Source organism: Pseudophryne corroboree, chromosome 3, assembly GCF_028390025.1.
Source record: "Pseudophryne corroboree isolate aPseCor3 chromosome 3, aPseCor3.hap2, whole genome shotgun sequence".
NCBI lineage: Eukaryota > Metazoa > Chordata > Amphibia > Anura > Myobatrachidae > Pseudophryne > Pseudophryne corroboree.
Genome location: NC_086446.1, coordinates 103,982,893 through 104,002,903, shown reverse-complemented (window position 1 = coordinate 104,002,903; position 20,011 = coordinate 103,982,893).

Here is a 20,011-nt window from a genome sequence, read left to right as displayed (position 1 = left end):
TTATTTTAAATTCATCATGTGTGATTACTAGGGAGACAAACTCCTTAATGAGAACATGATACACATGTATTTTAAACTAACTTTAATCAATTCTGTGATCACAATATTTCTGGGGGCTTCCACCTTATAGGCCCTACACACTGGCCGATATTCCTCAAAGATATGAACGATCTCATTCATTATTGACCAAGATAACGTTCATATTTTTCAGTGTGGAGTCACCAGCGATGAACGATGCGCGGCCCCGCGCTCGTTCATCGCTGGTGCCCCGTCGGCTGTGCATGCAGGCCAATATGGACGATCTTGTCCATATTTGACTGCACTTCACTGGAGCCAGGTGATGGAGAAACCCTGCCGCCGGGTCCCCCATCGGCCATATCCGCCGTCGGGCAGCTCGGCGGCAGATCTTTATATGTGTAGGGCCCTTTAGTGTATTAGCAATTACAGATTCCCTCTTTACTGGTTAATCAGGCATTGACAAAGTTTAATACTGAGTTTGCAGGCAAAATGTCTGGTTGCATTGTACAGCAGAGTCTCAATAACAGTACAGCACTGTAAAGTTCGAATTGTGTTAATCTCTGTAGCCAAATTTCCATATTGCTCATCTTGACGGAAACATTGGCAGACAATATACAATATATGAATGCGGGTCAAATTGCCACTAAAATATGGCACGGTGCACTGGGTAACTTTAGAATAATTATCTTTAATAAATAACTACAAAGAAAAAATTCAAAATCAAAATCCATCATCCTCTACAGCAGTGATTTTCAAGCTTTGTTTACTCACGGCCCACCAAACAATATTTTAAAATTGCCAAGGCACACCATCAGTTCCCCACAGAAAAAAATAAAAAACACACATTGGCCCTCACAAAAAAATTTCCACACATACATTGGCCTACACAGAAAAAACAATCACATTGCTCCCCAAATTAATTATTCACATTGTTCCCCCCCATAAATCCTTATTCTCCCCACATAAACCCTATTGAAATCTTATTGTTCCCCACAGGAGAAATAAAATAACAAATATTAGCCCCTACCGGTCAGCTGTCCTCCCTATCCCTCAGTGGCGGGAGTGGTTCATAGTGGAGTGCTGCGAAAACTGAGCAGTGGGCAGTTGTGGATGTGGGTGGGCAAGGAAAGCTGTGTATGCAGGTAAGAACTGGAAGATGTGTATGCAGGCGGGTGGGCTGGCTGGGTGGTAAGATGCGGTGGCCGTGACCTATGATATCACACCGCCGCGTCATCAAGGCATAGGTCACGGCCAGAGCATGACTGATCCTCTAAGAAGAGCCCGGGCCAACAGTTCACTCTGAAGGTGTAGGAAGCTGCTCTGGTTCCGCGGCACACCTTGCATCTGGTCGCGGCACACTAGTGTGCCACGGCACACTGGTTGAAAAAGCCTGCTCTACAGCATATGCATATACATATTTCAGGTTTTGGTCCACTTCAACTCATTACAGATTGAATACAGATTTTTTTTATAGAGGATGAAACTGATTTGTGTAAAAATAACAGTTGTAGAAAATTTAAAGCATTGAAAAACAAAAGATATTTTATTAAATAATTCACAAACACATTAAGTTACATATTTAATAAAAGTTGTAACTAAAGACATTGTCTAAAGCAGAGGTTCTCAAATGCGGTCCTCAAGGAACCCCAACTGTCCAGGTTTTAATTATATCCATGCTTGGCCACAGGTGACTTAATCAACACCTCAATCAATTTGATTTAATAATCTGTGCTGAGCCATGACTATACCTAAATCCTAGACTGTTAAGATGCCTTGAGGATCACATTTGAGAACCTGTGGTCTAAAGATTAAAGATGGAATCTTGTAAATTGAATCAGATAAACAGAACCCTGTAACAGCCTGAGATTATTTTAAGAGAAACATATTATTAATCAAAATTACCACACATTTGCTATACAATATTATTACATACGCCTAATAATTATTGAGAATATTTTTCTTTGTTTGTTTTTCATTTTTCATTAAGTTTAATTGATATACTGTAGCATCTTTTTTTATCCTTTACAACCTGTATTAGAGCTTAATATTTATAATATTCATACCCCAGTCTAAAATAAGGCAAATAAACAGAAACACACTAATGTGATGAAGAAAAGTGTTTCCTACCTGAACTATTCCAGTCAAAAGCAACCTTGGAAGATCCTCTGATGTTTACAGCGCGGAATATATAGTGCCAATAAGACAAGGGATGATCACTTTATGAGTTTCTCATCTTGCAATTTTAACAAGAGAAATGTGTCACCAAGTTTTATATAAATGTGTATAGTGTGTTTAGACGTTTTCCAGTTACAATAATTAACTCTTCATTTCTCTTCGTAATGTACTTGGATAACATGCTGAGTATTCACATGCTGCGCAGTACCCATGACATGGGAACAGTTATATAGAAACATAGGGGGGAATTCAATTGTTTGAAAAGTCGGTTCGGTTTCTGTTTTTTTCCTGTCAATTAGATAGAAAAAAACAGACACCCAACTGACTTTTCTAACATTTGAATTCCCCCATAGAATGTGACGGCAGATAAGAACCACTTGGTCCATCTAGTCTGCCCTAAACAATTGTACAAGGTTGCTGAATGCAGCTCAGACCAGTGTTAGATTATTTGGCCTCCATGACAAAGAACACATGAAGTGCTGGAAAATGGACTCTATTTTTTATGTTAATTTAAAAAAATAAAAACACAATACACACAATTAAGAAATACATATTTAATTATAAACTGTAAACAATTGGAAAGAGAGACACAGTCATTGGCTATAATTCAATTAATAACAACACATTAGGGAGTTTTTGTTTATTACACTGGAATAGAAACATGCATGGGCAGACAGACACACTGTGGGGCTTATTAAGAAACACTCCCTGGAACCTACTCTGTCTATCTATGGAAGGGTTGCTCTGAGAAAAGCATACCTCCCAACATGACCCTCTCCAGGAGGGACAGAATGATCTGCTCCTGGCCTTCCTTCTTACCGTATGATTACCATCACCTGTGGTGAAACACCTTTCTTATCCATTACCTGTGCAAAACAGGTGCAGACAATCATAAATTAAGAGGAAAATCCAGGAGCAGAACATTCTGTCCCTCCTGGAGAGGGTCATGTTGGGAGGTATACGCATGGGGAATCAAATGTAAGAAGGATTGCCGAAGTACATACTGTATATCACTGACATCTAAGGAGAGCAGGTTCAGGACACAGAAAAAGTGTTTTTATTATTTATTTATTTATTTAGTTAGTTAGTTAGTTAGTTAGTTAGTTATTTTGTAAAACACCACATTGATTTTTCAATTATGTTTTTCTGTTCTTCAAACATTTTTTGACATTTTGTTTGTACTTTACTTCACCCTAAAACAAACCCTCCCCCTCCCACAACTTAACCCTAACTGCCCCCCCTCCGCAGCCTAAACATAACGCTCCTCTCCCACAACCTAACTGCCCCCCACTCCGCAGCCTAACGTCACACCTCACGCAGCCTAACCCTAACCACAACCTAGCAGAGGTTCTAGAAGTCCTTTTAGCTATAAAGAAGCTAGGAGCAAGATGTCGCAGGAGACTATTCGACTTTTTGAAAATAACTGACGGAGTGTCACTCAATTCAGTTCTCAGAACTTGATCCGTAAGAAGAATGGAATAATTATTATGTATAATCTTCCTGATCCTTGAGGAGGAACTATTATATTGTGACATAAAGTGTGGTTGGTCATGGCCAAATCTTGAATGATTTTTCTTATTATAAAATTAGCAAATCTTTTCGATCTAGAGCATCAACTTTTTCACGAGCTGTTTGAATGAGGGACAATGGGTATCCTCTGTTACAGAGTGATAAAGATAGATCATCTGCCTGTGATCTATAATTATCTACATTGCTACAATTGCATTTGATGCGTCTTAGTTGACCATAAGGGATATTGTTTATCCAAGGTTTGTAATGTGAGCTATCATAACGTAAAAATTTTTGGGTATCAACATCTTTCCTAAAGGTTTTGGTAGAAATTTGGCCATCAATTATGGTCAAAGAAATATCCAGAAAGGAAATCGAGGATTTGTCCATAGTGCTAGTGAAACACAAATTAAAAGCATTGTCATTAAGTATATTGGCAAAATTGGAAAATAATGAGATATCTCCATCAAAAATAAAGAAAAGGTCATCTATGTAACGGCCATAGTAGACGAGGTCCACGCCAAAGTCCTGCCCCCATACGTGGGCAACCTCAAAGGCACCCATGTACAGGTTGGCGAAGCTCGGCGCGAACCTCATCCCCATGGCCGTTCCAAGTGTCTGTAAATAATATTGTTTGTTGAAAATGAAATAATTATGAGATAATATAAAAGAAATAGAATCAAGAATAAATTGCTGTAGTTCCATATCTATGGATTCTGATTTAGCAAGATAATCAGCAACAACGGAGATGCCCTTCTGATGGGGGATATTGGAATAGAGCGCCTGAACATCGGAAGTTAAAAAGAAAAAAGAATCTTTCCATTTAATATTTGAAATCGCATTTAAAAAGAAAGTGGTATCTTTAATGTGTGAATGGAGTGAGGATGCTATCGGTTGTAAAAAGTGATCAACAAAATGTGATAAATTAGAAGTGAGGGACCCAACACCAGAAATAATTGGTCTCCCTGATTGGATTTCCATATGGATATTTAATTGGATCTGTTTCCTCACTAAAATCGGAGGGTACTATTTCCAGTATATATATTTATAAGCTCAAGGTGTCTTGCTTCTAATCTTGGTTTTATTACGTTACCTTTATTGTTTTTATGTGTCAAATTTAATGTTATCAATATAATAAAACATTTTAAATTTCTACACGTCAGCTCCTAATTAGCATTAATTTGCTCTAACACATTGCACAGTCATCTTTCTTTCTTAATTTATTCATCTCTAATTGAACACGCACACAGTGTTCTGTGGCAGCACACGTGGCAGAGCAATCTTATTTATAATACTCATATTTTTGGGCTTGTCATCTAAGGCGCTTTTTGGCAATTTTTTTGTTTTAGCTTCTAGCATGCAGGTAAGAGCCCACACAGGAAAATGTTCTCCAACCAGGGAAAATACGTAGAAGGGCAGTTTGTTGGAACAACAATGCACAACTGAAAGCAGACTGGGATGAGACTGTCTACAGAAGGGATTGTCAGGTGGCAGAAGAATGTAGTGGAGAATTTAATTAATATTATCATTATCCTTTATATCAGTGGCGCACGCAGGGGTGGGGGGTTTCCGAGCACCCCGAAACCCCCCTCCACCAAAAAATAATAATATATTTTTATTTATTTTTTGCTGGATTTTGCGAACCGAGTATTATTAATGGCTGTCTAGTGTCCTCTGCAGCCTGCTGTCTTCCTGGTGGCACTTGTAAGTGCTTAATAAAAGTTTACTTTATTTTAATTATAGTACATATATATCCATGTGCATACATATAAACACACACACATATGATATATAAACATACATGTGTATATTTACGTGCACTGTATGTATGTGTGTGTGTATATATATATATATGCATGTTTAATATGCTATGTGTACATGTATATGTGTATATATATAAATATATATATATATAGGTGTATATACGGTGTATATATATGTGTAGATATGTATATGTGTGTATATATATATATATATATATATATATATACACACACACAAACAAACGGACACACTAGTTATACTGGGTCACCTCAGTCCCCACCCCCGTGCTTGGCTCCACCCAGTTCTGGAAAAACCCCCATGTAAATCCTGCATTTGCCACTGTATATGGCGCCACAAGCATAGGTGTGCGCAGGGGGGGGGTTCCTGGTGCGCACAGGCACCCCCTAATGTCTGGCACCCCGATCTCACATGCTTGATGCAGCGATCGCTGAACAGGCTGATTACTGTCCCCTCTGCACTGCACCCTGTCAGGACTGCATTACTGACCGGACGCCTGGATTAATCAAGGGTGCCACTGCCACCGGCTTTCAAACTCCCGGCTCCACCTCCATGTATAAAAACAGCGTGATGTGACGTGATTATGTCATGCTGCTCACACGCCCACCCGTCACACCCGCCACACGCCCCCACCTCTCTCCTTCTATGTTATGTCAACGCCAGCCACTGATGAGGAGCAGCATGCAGCCAGCGTTCCTCTTAGGAAGACAAATTCAATACTGGCAGGCGGTCAGCAGCAGCATTGACACATCACTCGTTTTTTCCAGCAGCGGCAGTACTAGTCTGCGACTGTCAGTGTCAGTGAGTGACTGACTTGTAAGTAAGCTGCTGCAGCTTGCAGGGGGAAAGAGAGGGGGAGCCAGACCAGGCTGAGGAGGAGCAGTGTAATTGCAGTGAGTGCCATCAGGGGTGTTTGTTTGGTGCACACCACAACATCTGACAATGTATCTGCTTTATTAGGATTGGTGCAAGGGTGGATATTTTATATTGCGATGACCGTCAATAGATGGTGCTAGACACGCCCAAAAGGCAGTGCTAGACACACCCCTCCGACAGTGCACCCCCTAATAAAATGTGCTGCGCACGCCTATGGCCACAAGGGATACCCAGCACCCAATTACAGAGTACATAAACAAATAAGCAAAGTAGGAAAATAGTGCCTTACAGATGAAGACAATATAGGACAAGTACAGGGTATATAAACATAGTAGCATCAGCAGATGACACTGACATAAGTATCAGGGTGGCAAAAAAACGCAGGATTTGATGCTTAATGAAATGTTTAATAAACAGAGTGGGAAATAGGAGTAATAGATAGTGTCAGACATATCCATAAATACTATAGATTAGGGGTTCTCAAACTCGGTCCTCAGGACCCCACACAGTGCATGTTTTGCAGGTAACCCAGCAGGTGCACAGGTGTATTAATTATTCACTGACACATTTTAAAAGGTCCACAGGTGGAGCTAATTATTTCACTTGTGATTCTGTGAGGAGACCTGCAAAACATGCACTGTGTGGGGTCCTGAGGACCGAGTTTGAGAACCTGTGCTATAGATGTATGATATGTGGCGTTATTGTGGAGGGTAGGAAGTTGCATCATTGCTTTCCATTTTTATTCAGAAAGTTCCTCTCCAGCTATTACTCAGCATGATGCAGGGAGTTAAGTCACAATTCTGCAGTTCTCTACAGTCCTGTGCATAGGCGTGCGCAGGAGCCGACATGACAGAATTCCCCCCTCCGCTGCATTATGAACTGCTCTGCCCCCCCTTTCCCTCCAGGACATAGGGCCCGATTCAGATCTGGACGCAGCCACGCGGTAGCTCACAGTGGCTGCATCCCATAGTTGCCTATCTGACCATCTCCATGAGGGAGAAAATGCTCTGTTCCTGGACTTTCCTGGTAATGTATGATTGCCATCACCTGTGGTGAAACACCTTTCTTATCAATTAACTAGCTCACCACAGGTGATGGCAATCACACATTACCAGGAAAGTCCAGGAACAGAGCATTTTCTCCCTCATGGAGGGGGTCAGGTAGGCAAGTATGCTGCATCCAGGTAGTCTGAACATGCCTTGCGGCCATTGTGCGCGTGCGCAACCTTACAAATTGCGCCTGTATCCCTGAAGGATGCGGCCGCAATGTGATTGACAAGCATGGGCTTTGCGGGGGCAGAGTGACAGTGTTGCAGGGGCGGCGCACGGAAAACAGGGGCGGTCCGGAACCATATTCGGGGCAGTTGTGTAACGTCACATGCAGGCACTTAAAAAAAAAATGCCCGCTGACCGTCTGACATTTCTGCCATGGGTCAATCTTAGATCCGATGCCTCCACAATCTATATATTATATTTATACGTTGTCCATAATGCAGAGGCAAAAGCTGAATGTTTCTGGAGCAGATGGCTTGTACCTCGGTATTCTCATCCTCATGCTCGGGATTGATTTGCACAAGGATTAACATACATTTCTACTGTGATGTGGTGTTTTCCCTTTTAATGAATTTGGGATTACTATACATAATCAGATGAGGTCTTTGTGCTTCATCTTCAGAGTGAAGGTGGTATATGTTGAAAAGGTTGACAAGTGTGTCATCTTTTATTGTTTATTTCTTCTGTTTTTATATATTTTTTTATATTTTTTGTTTGTGTCAATGTGTATATTGATATGTTTACATGTTTTCTATGAAGATGTTCTCATTTATATATGTAACTACAGTTTCTATTTAACTATTATTCTGCCTGTGTGCTTTCCTATTTTGATGATAGAGTGTTGAAATGTGCAGCATTTTTTTTATAATTGTTCTGATGGTTGTTTTAAAAAATTTTTGTGTACTGAAAATCTCAATAAAAATTACTCAATTAAAAACAAATCTTACTGCAGGAGAGTCCAACTATCAATGTACCCTTACGTTTCCATAGCGTTGTGTGTTAACTGATGTAGAATTGTTATTCTTCCACTTGCTTTTTACAGTGCCGTAACTACGTGTGTCAGGTGTGCCTGGCACACAGCGCTGTTGCCCTGAGGGCGCAACGGCCCCCATTCCCTAAAGTCAGCGGCTTGTAATGAGTCAAATTGCCGGAGGATGAGAGGAGCAGCGGAGGAGGAAGAGGAGGGAGGGAGCCGCAGCAGCGCTATGTAATTGGTGGCGGCACCGCTGCAGCATTCCCTCTCATTCCACATAGGCTGGCCGCCGCTGCTGTGAATGCTGGGATGCTTCCCTCATCCCAGCATTCACAGCGGCTGCGGCCAGCCAATGCGGAAGGAGAGGAAATGCTGCAGCGGCGGCGGCAATTGCAGTGCGCTGCTGCGGCTCCCTCCTCCTCCTTCTCCCCTGCCCCCGGAGCTGCTACTATATGTTATGGTATGTGCTGCATATAATGTACATATTGTTCTGTATATTACACAATTTTACTTTCCACCTTTAACCCCTGTGGAAATGGACTTGTTCAAGTTGAATGGAATGGAGCTACATGAATCTCCCTGTTTAATAAGGCATCACCTGTGCCAAGAGCAATTTAATAAGCATACCTTCCCTTGGTTTTATACTAGTGCCAATCCTTGAACAGTTGAACACTGACTTTGGTATTTCTCGGTGCTCCAGAATTACAGCCAGAAAGGTGAAAACTGTGGGGATAAAACTAGCAAACTGCATAATTGCAATGTGGCTGATGTCTTTGCAACATAAACTTTGTTCACATTTGTGGTGACCCTTAGCGTATACCACCTTGTAATGTAAATGTATTGTGGAACACGTGTACTTCAATATTACTGCAAAAATAAGGCTTTGAGGATAGTGCTAAAAATGCTTAACAGAAAATGGAGCTTGTGTACACATGTTTAACATTAGGGGGAGATTCAAATGTTTGAAAAGTCGGTTGGGTGTCTGTTTTTTCCTGTCTATTAGATAGGAAAAAACAGACTCCCAACTGACTTTTCAAACATTTGAATCTCCCCCTATGGGTGGTATGTCCTGTCCTTGATTGTGAAAGCAACCCATTGTTTAAAAAATAAAGGATTCATTATAATATTACGTTTCAATTAATGTAATAACTATAAGCACTAACAACAACTGTGTTTTCTGTGTATAGATACAGGTAGTTTATGCTGCCTTGCAGCTGGAATCTGGACAATATTGTATTAGTGTGGATATATTTGGGCAACACGGATGGTGTAATACAGTACCGTAACTACGTGTGTGCCAGGTGTGCCTGGCACACAACGCAGTTGCCCTGAGGGCGCAATGGCCCCCATTCCCTAAAGTCAGCGGCTTGTAATGAGTCAAATTGACTCATTACAAGCCGCATGTGCAGGAGGATAAGAGGAGCAATGGAGAAGGAAGAGGAGGGAGGGAGCTGCAGCAGCGCTATGTAATTGGCGGCGGCGCCGCTGCAGCAGTCCCTCTCATTCCACATAGGCTGGCCGCCGCTGCTGTGGATGCTGGAATGCGCTTCCCTCATCCCAACATTCACAGCTGCTGCAGCCAGCCAATGCGGAAGGAGAGGGACTGCTGCAGCGGCACTTTAATGTGTAAAAAGGGGACGCTGCCTGCCGTAATGTGTAAAAAGGGGACGCTGTCTGCCGTAATGTGTATAAAGGTGGACTCTGTCTGCCGTAATGTGTAAAAAGGGGGACGCAGTCTGCAATAATGTGTAAAAAGGGGGACGCAGTCTGCCGTAATGTGTAAAAAGGGGACGCTGTCTGCCGTAATGTGAAAAAAGGGGACGCTGTCTGCCATAATGTGTTAAAAGGGGACGCAGTCTGCCGTGATGTGTAAAAAGGGGACGCAGTCTGCCGTAATGTGTAAAAAGGGGGACTGTCTGCCGTAATGTGTAAAAAGGGGACGCTGTCTGCCGTAATCTGTAAAAAGGGGATGCTGTCTGCCATAATGTGTAAAAAGGGGATGCTGTCTGCCATAATGTGTAAAAAGGGGAATCTGTCTGCTGTTATGTGTAAAAGGGGCTCTACCTGGTGTAGTGGCGCTACTGTGCGGCGTAATTTGAATAATAGAGACTACTATAATATGTAATATGAATTGGTATTATTTTGTGGCCACACCCCTTCCCCATAAAGCCATGCCCCTATATTTTTTGCGCGCGCCTACGGCGCACATTGCCCCTTTTTTACATAGAGGGGGCGCCGATGCTCTATCTTGCACACAGCGCTAAAATGTCTAGTTACGACACTGCGCTTTTACCTAAAAGCCATGTACTGTAGCAACGTCAGGTATCAGGGCTATTTAACAAGAGTCTATCACATGAAATATAAGAGATAGCTCCTACATTAGGATAACTAACAGGGTCAGATCAGTATGGAGACACCAATGCAGGAGAAGTTCCTGTCCACTAAAGCAGCCATCAATAAAGTCGTTGTACATGTGTAACCCAATGGCTGCACTTGCGTGGTGTGATAAATTGCAGTGATAAATACATTGATAAGGAGTGATAATTAATGGAGTCAAAATGCATTGTTTAATAACGTTTCCCTTAATACTGAAAAAAATAGGATTTTAATTACCTACTAGTAATCCCTTTTCTCGTAGTCCGTAGAGGATGCTGAGGTCCATATTAGTACCATGGGGTAAAGACGGGTCCACCAGGAGCCATTGGCACTTTAAGAGTTTAACAGTGTGGGCTGGCTCCTCCCCCTATGCCCCTCCCACCAGACTCAGTCTTGAAACTGTGCCCGAGGAGACGACATACTTCGAGAGAAGGAAATACACAGATAGTGGCGAAATTCATACCAGCTCACACACAACAAGGCAAATCCGGCCAACAGGCCGGAGAACTCAGCAACAGCTGAAACAGTACTGAAACAGGAACGAACACAGAACTTACCTAGGAACCAGGTAGTACTGAACCAAAGAACCACTGCAGGATAAAGAAGCGGTGGGCGAGGGCCCAGCATCCTCTACGGACTACGAGAAAAGGATTTACCGGTAGGTAATTAAAATCCTATTTTCTCTTACGTCCTAGAGGATGCTGGGGTCCATATTAGTACCATGGGGATGTACCAAGGCTCCCAGTACGGGAGGGAGAGCGCGCAGGCTCCTGCAGAACTGCTTGACCAAACTTGAGATCATCAGAGACCAAAGGGGGTAATTCCAAGTTGATCGCAGCAGGAATTTTGTTAGCAGTTGGGCAAAACCATGGGGGTCATTCCGAGTTGTTCGCTCGGTAAATTTCTTCGCATCGCAGCGATTTCCCGCTTAGTGCGCATGCGCAATGTCCGCACTGCGACTGCGCCAAGTAAATTTGCTATGCAGTTAGGAATTTTACTCACGGTTTTTTCCTCGTTCTGGTGATCGTAATGTGATTGACAGGAAGTGGGTGTTTCTGGGCGGAAACTGGCCGTTTTATGGGTGTGTGTGAAGAAACGCTACCGTTTCTGGAAAAAACGCGGGAGTGGCTGGAGAAACGGAGGAGTGTCTGGGCGAACGCTGGGTGTGTTTGTGACGTCAAACCAGGAACGACAAGCACTGAACTGATCGCAGATGCCGAGTAAGTCTCGAGTTACTCAGAAACTGCACAGAGATGTCTTATCGCAATATTGCGAATCTTTCGTTCGCAATTTTGATAAGCTAAGATTCACTCCCAGTAGGCGGCGGCTTAGCGTGTGCAAAGCTGCTAAAAGCAGCTTGCGAGCGAACAACTCGGAATGACCCCCCATGTGCACTGCAGGGGAGGCAGATATAACATGTGCAGAGAGAGTTAGATTTGGGAGTGGTGTGTTCAATCTGCAATCTAATTTGCAGTGTAAAAATAAAGCAGCCAGTATTTACCCTGCACAGAAACAAAATAACCCACCCAAATCTAACTCTCTCTGCAGATGTTATATCTGCCTCCCCTGCAGTGCATATGGTTTTGCCCAACTGCTAACAAAATTCCTGCTGCGATCAACTTGGAATTACCACCAAAGTATCGAACTTGTAAAACTTAGCAAACGTGTTCGATCCAGACCAAGTAGCCGCTCGGCAAAGCTGTACAGCTGAGACACCCCGGGCATCCTGTAGAAGGTGTTCTGCTTGAAGAAGGCCGTTGTATACGGCTCTTAGCTCCAGGATGTTTATCGGAAGAAGGGACTCCTGATTCGACCACCTTCCTTGGAAGGTCTCCCCTTGAGCGACTGCTCATAGACTTGCATCCGTGGTTAGAAGGATCCAGTTCTGAACTCCGAACCTTCGGCCCTCCAGAAGGTGTGGTAGTTGTAGCCACCAGAGGAGCGAAATCCTGGCTTTTGAAGACAGACGTATCCTCTGGTGCATGTGTAGGTGAGATCCCGATCACTGGTCCAAGAGATCCAGTTGAAAGGATCGAGCATGAAACCTTCCGTACTGCAGAGCCTCGTAGGAGGCAACCATCTTCCCCAGAAGGTGGATGCACTGATGAACCGACACCCTGGCAGGCTACAAGACACCCCGGACCATGGTTTGAATCACCAATGCTTTCTCCACCGGTAGAAAAACCCTCTGCACCTCTGTGTCGAGGATCATTCCCAGGAAAGACATCCTCCTTGTCGTTTCCAGGTGAGACTTTGGAAGGTTCAGAATCCAACCGTGCTCCTTGAGCAGATGCGTTGTGAGAGCAATGGATCTTAACAAATTGCTTGATGCCTTGATCAGCAGATCGTCCAGATATGGAATTATGTTCACCCCCTGCTTTCGGAGGAGAACCATCATCTCTGCCATCACCTTGGTGAAGACCCTCGGTGCCATGGAGAGACCGAATGGCAGTGCCTGAAACTGATAGTGATGGTCTAACAGTGCAAACCTGAGATAAGCCTGATGCGGCAACCAAATGGGAATGTGGAGGTACACATCCTTGATGTCAAGGGACACCAGGAACTACCCCTCCGTCAGTCCTGAGATAACTGCCCTCAGAGACTCCATCTTGAATTTGAAGTCCCTGAGATAAGGGTTCAAAGATTTCAAGTTCAGAATTGGCCTTACTGAACCATCTGGCTTTGGTACCACAAAAAGGTTCAAATAGTAACCTTTGGTAAACCGATGAGGTGGAACTGGAACAATGACCTCGGACACTAGCAATTTTCGCATAGCATCCAGTAGAATAGCTCTGTCAGCCGGCAAAGGTGGCAAGCCTGATTTGAAGAATCTGTGAGGTGGGAGAGTTTGAAACTCCAGCCTGTACCCCCGGGACACAATATCCTGTATCCAGGGGTCCAGGCCAGACGACACTAAGACGTGGCTGAAATGCCGGAGTCTTGCTCCCACCTGACTTTCCTCCAGGCTTTGCGGTCCACCGTCATGTTGAGTACTTTGAGGTACCAGAAGCAGGCTTCTGGTCCTGGGAACCTGCGGGAGCAGGCTTTTTGGATTTGGCACGACCACCTCTAAAGAAGGTGTGAGAGGGCTTGTTCTTTCTAGGCCTAGTGGGCCGAAAGGACTGTGATGTGTTGGGAGTAAAAGGCTTCTTCGTAGCCGATGCAGCTGAGGGGAGAAAAGGAGACTTACCCGCGGTAGCCGTGGCATTCCACGCATACAGCGCCTCCCCAAACAGAGCCTGACCTGTACAGGGTAGGCTCTCCACACTTTTCCTGGATTCCGCGTCCGCAGACCATTGGCGCAACCCGAGACCCCTGCGAGCCGAGACGGACATGCAGGAGATCCCCGCAGCCATGGAACCCAGATTCTTCATGGATTCTACCAGGAACCCTGCAGAATCCTGTATGTTACGTAAAAATAAATCAACGTGACCTTTATCCATCGTAGTCAAGTCCTCGCTGCAGAGTGATTGACCACTTTGCTATAGCTTTTGAAATCCATGCACAGGCAATAGTAGGCCGCAGTATAGCCCCTGAAGCCGTGTATATGGATTTGAGCGTAGCATCCACTTTGCGATCTGCCGGGTCTTTCAATGCGGTAGATCCCGGGACTGGTAAGACCACCTGTTTTGACAGCCTAGAGACAAATGTGCCAACTATAGGCGGGGACTCCCATTTTTCCTATCATCTTCCAGGAAGGGAAATGCAACCAGAACCCTTTTAGGGATCTGGAATTTTTTTCTCCGGGTTTTCCCAGGCTTTTTCAAATATAGCATTTAATTCCTTAGATGCCGTGAAGGTGAGAGGGGCTTTCTTACTGTCTGTGAAAAAGGCCTCCTCAACCTGCTCAGGAGGTGTGTCAGAAATATGTAACACATCCCGCATGGCCTCAATAATCAACTGCACCCCCTTAGCAAGTGATGCCATCCCCCTCGACACATCCCCATCACCGTCTGCTGTATCAGAATCGGTATCCGTGTCATCCTGCATAATTTGGGCAAGAGCACGTTTGTGAGAAAGTACCGTAGGGGGCCCAGACAGAGCAGTATCGGACCATACTGCCATAGAGGACTGCAATACCTGAGTTGCATGCTCAGTCCTTCGCAAACCTTTCAGAAATCTGAGAAATAGCCCCCCTAAGAGAGGCTAACCACTCCGGTTCCCTAGCTGGGATCTGCGCTACATCAGTGCAATCCTTATTACATGGGATGGGATCTTCCTGAGAAGATAAATCCTCTGCAGCATATGAGACAGAGTCTCTAGACATGTTTGCTTGTACACCCCACACAGGGTACAGGGCAGACAGAGTCCCCCCCCCCCCCCAAGCGCTATATAGGTATAGGGAGACCCTTAACCAGCGCTGACTGTGTCCCTTAATAGGTGACACAGTCTTTACACAGCCTCCCCTCCCTTCTACAACCCCCTGGTACCGTACAGATAGCTAGAGTTGCTCCAAAGGGACTGCTCTTCCACTGGCAGTGTGTCTGCAGGCAGGAAAATGGCGCTGAACGCTGCTGGGTCCGCTCTGAGGAGAAGCTCTGCTCCCTTAATGGCGCTGTCTTCCCGCTCTTCCAAGATTATACTGGCCTGAGGATTTTGTGCTGGCTGAGATCCGCGGACCCCGACAGGCTTTCTGGTCAGTGTAGGGTTAAGGCGCACGCTCAGGGCGCCCCTCAAAGCGCCACACCAAGTACCGCTGAGCCTCCCCGGAGCGAAGTTAGTACTGCACTCCTACCCTGTAGCCGCCATCTTCACATCAGCTCCCGGCTTGTTAGGGAGCCGATGACTCACTCGCCACACTTCAACTTTGTAAGGGGGTGGCGGCATACTGCTGGGGTGAGCGTTCCCCTGCGGCGGGGAGCGATCTATCCCCTCTGGAGCTCAGAGTCCAGTCAGCGGAGACAGTGGCTCAGACCCCGCAGGGCGGACACTGCTCCCCCCCTCAGTCCCTCGATGCAGGGAGGCTGTTGCCAGCAGCCTACCTGTAAAATAACAAACTCTAAAATAAACTTTTCTAAAGAAGCTCTGTAGAGCTCCCCTAGCTGTGACCGGCTCCTCCGGGCACATTTTCTAAACTGAGTCTGGTAGGAGGGGCATAGAGGGAGGAGCCAGCCCACACTGTTAAACTCTTAAAGTGCCAATGGCTCCTGGTGGACCCGTCTATACCACATGGTACTAATATGGACCCCAGCATCCTCTAGGACGTAAGAGAAAAGGCAAATCCCAATAACCCCCACTTCCTAATACTAACCTGGAGATTTAGGGGCAGATGTATTAACCTGGAGAAGGCATAAGGAAGTGATAAACCAGTGATAAGTGCAAGGTGATAAACGCACCAGCCAGTCAGCTCCTAACTGTCAATTTGCATATTGGAGTTGATTGGCTGGTGCATTTATCACCTTGCACTTATCACTGGTTTATCACTTCCTTATGCCTTCTCCAGGTTAATACATCTGCCCCTCTTCATGCATTAATGGCCATATATGTAGATAGCAGTAGTCTTATAGGAGACGTAATATCTTCTTGGGCCACAGGAATGGAAGCCAGGGCCCGATTAAGCCTTCAAGGGGCCTGGGGTACTTTAGATAGGGGGGCCCTCTTATCAAAACTACCCCCCCTGGTTATGTCCATTGTGTGTGTGCCTGCTCCTCCCGCTACAGCAATTTGCTGTACCCACATCCAGAGCCAGATTTAGACCATCAGTGTAGGTCCCCCCTCCCTCAACTGCATGCAATTTCACAGACACACACACACACACACACACACACACACACACACACACACACACACACACACACACACACACACACACACACTGCCCCCATAGCTGCACACACACTGCCTTGCTGACATGGACACCTCTTACTGACAGATACCACTTACTGACATGTCACAGACACATCTTACTGATACAAACACTGACACACACACTTAATGACACAGACACCGCTTACTGACACAAACACACTTACTGACAGACACCCTTACTGACAGACACCCTTACTGACAGACACCCTTACTGACACAGACAAACACTTACACCTTACTTACACACCACTTATTGGCATATGCATACTGAGAGCCACCCGTTAGTGATACAGATACAAGTAACTGATACAAACATTTACTGACACCCCTTACTGACACAAACACTTACTGAAATACACACTTAGTGACACAGATTCCACTTACTGACAGATATCCCTTACTGACACTATTTACTGGCACATTATATCATACATATTTACAGACACACCTTACTGACACAAGGAAAACTTACTAACACAGATACCCCTTACTGACACACACAACACACTTATTCACAGATACGACTGACTGACTGACTGACTCTGACAGTCTGACATAGACACCACTTATTGACTGATACCTCTTACTGACACACAAACCTACTGACATGCACACACTAACACAAACACACTTACTGACACAAATACACACACTGACACAAACACACTTACTAACATACACACTTCATGGCATACATTCACACAGAAGATGACATAGCCTTCATGATATATTCCCCCCCAGCCCACTGCTGCACAGTGCACACTGAAACACATGCTACTGGTATCACTGTGTGGGATTGGCACTGGCCTTTTCAAAGTCCAGATTTCTTTACTTGTTTGCAGAGCCGGCCTTAGGCATAGGCAAACTAGGCAAATGCCTAGGGCATTTGGTATGCTTAGGGGCACCAGCAGCTTCTGCTGATTAAAATGATATGCAGCATGCCTATATTCTGTGTGACTGCGTCTGTATCTGCATATGAAATGCTACGTTGCAGTGTACTCCTGGAAATCACTGTAATGTAGCATTGCATATGCAGATACAGCCGCAGTCGCACACAGAATATAGGTATACTGCATATCATTTTAATCAGCAGAAGCTACTTGTGCGTCCTAGCCACATAGTAATGCAAATAAGATGCATTTTCATAAGCAAAAGGCGACCAATGTTAGCAGAGCTGCCAACTGACTCATGCCAGTCATCTCCTGCAGAACTAGCGGCGGTGCTAGGGGGCACCAGCCAAAATCTTGCCTAGGGCATCATATTGGTTAGGGCCGGCTCTGCTTGTTTGACCTCTGCCACTTTTAATCAGCTGCAGTCAGAGGTCTGTTCATTCTCTGCTTCAATCCGCTTGGTCCGTCTCTCTTCAGATAGACGCTGGGAAGAGGTGTGGTCTGCTACTGGCTGCTACTGCTGTACACTGTACAGTAGCTGCGTAACCCTTCGTGCTGCCACTCAGCGATGCAGCATGACTTCAGTGTGCAAGACAGCAGGGGGCGGTTGTGTCAAAGGCAGAACAGCTCTAGCCGGGGGGGCCCCGAAGATTAGAGGGCCTGGGGTTCTGACCCCCTGTGACCCCCCCTTAATCCGGCTCTGATGGAAGCTCCAGACCAGAGAAGGCGTAGAGGCATACTTGCCTACATTTAGGCTGCTCCTTCTGGGAGGGAGCAGCCTGGTCACATAGGAGGGCCATGGAGGAGGTTTGTACGGGTGCGTGGAGGAGGTGGTACGGGGGCGTAGTGACGTTATCATGTCATCATAGCCCCGCCCCCACTTTACAATGCCCACATTAGCGGCATTGAAAAACGGGGTACGGGGCTACGATGATGCGATTCGCGTCATCATCCCGCCCTTTCTGTATGACAGGATGCTGAGGTGAGCTGGGGGGATGCGGAAAGTGGTGGGGAGCAGCAGGGATTGAGCGGCATGCGGGAGGGGGGGGGGTCGGGAGTGCCACACGATTTTCGGGAACGTCCCGGCCTTTTTGGGAGGGTAGGCAAGTATGGTAGAGGCACATACTGTATAAGAGCATGCATGTCATGAGCAATGGCGGCATGATTGCATGATGTTACAGTACTGTAAGTCTTTTCTAAAATATATACCGTCAAAACAATGTAATATTACTGTACGCATGCTTATTGGGATACATCACATATACATTCTGTATCAATAATGTAAAAACAAGTACAGACACATGCACATTTCATGGGGATCAGTATGAAATACCTACAATCAAAATCCCAACGGTCAAAATCCTGACAAGGTCAAAATACCGACATTTAAAATACAGACAAAGGGGGTAATTCTGAGTTGATCGCAGCAGGATTTTTGTTAGCAGTTGGGCAAAACCATGTGCACTGCAGGGGAGGCTGATACAGGTTGAGTATCCCTTATCCAAAATGCTTGGGACCAGAGGTATTTTGGATATCGGATTATTCCGTATTTTGGAATAATTGCATACCATAATGATATATCATGGCGATGGGACCTAAATCTAAGCACAGAATGCATTTATGGTTCATATACACCTTGGCCCTCATTCCGAGTTGTTCGCTCGGTATTTTTCATCGCATCGCAGTGAGAATTCTCTTAGTGCGCATGCGTAATGTTCGCACTGCGCATGCGTCAAGTAACTTTACTAAGAAGAAAGTAATTTTACTCACGGCTTTTTCGTCGCACCGGAGAACGCATTGTGATTGACAGGAAATGGGTGTTACTGGGCGGATGTACGGCGTTTTAGGGGCGTGTGGCTGAAAACGCTACCGTTTCCGGAAAAAACGCAGGCGTGTCTGGAGAAACGGTGGGAGTGCTTGGGCGAACGCTGGGTGTGTTTATGACGTCAGCCGGGACCGAAAAGCACTGAATTGATCGCACAGGCAGAGTAAGTCTGGAGTTACTCAGAAACTGCTAACTCGGTTTTGATCGCAATATTGCGAATACATCGGTCGCACATTTAAGAAGTTTAGATTCACTCCCAGTAGGCGGCGGCTTAGCGTGTGTAACTCTGCTATAATCGCCTTGCGAGCGAACAACTCGGAATGAGGGCCCTTATACACACAGCCTGAAGATAATTTTAGCCAATATTTTTTATAACTTTGTGCATTAAACAAAGGGGTATATTTACTAAGGTCCCGATTTTGACCGAGATGGTGTTTTTTCTTCAAAGTGTCATCTCGGGAATTTACTAAACTCAAATCACGGCAGTGATGAGGGCATTCGTATTTTTATTACGGCTGTGTAGTAAAAGTACGAATGAATACACCATCAGTCAAACGCGGCTGTTTAGATATAGAACTCGGTCATTTACTAAGCATTGGTATTTGTAATTTCTACCGTGAAAATGGAATTTCGGCCGCAAAAAATTACTAATCGTACAAAAAGCCTAAAAAAAAGTAGACCTGCTTTTGAGAAGCGTGTTTACATGTGTTGTCAATTCTACATTAGT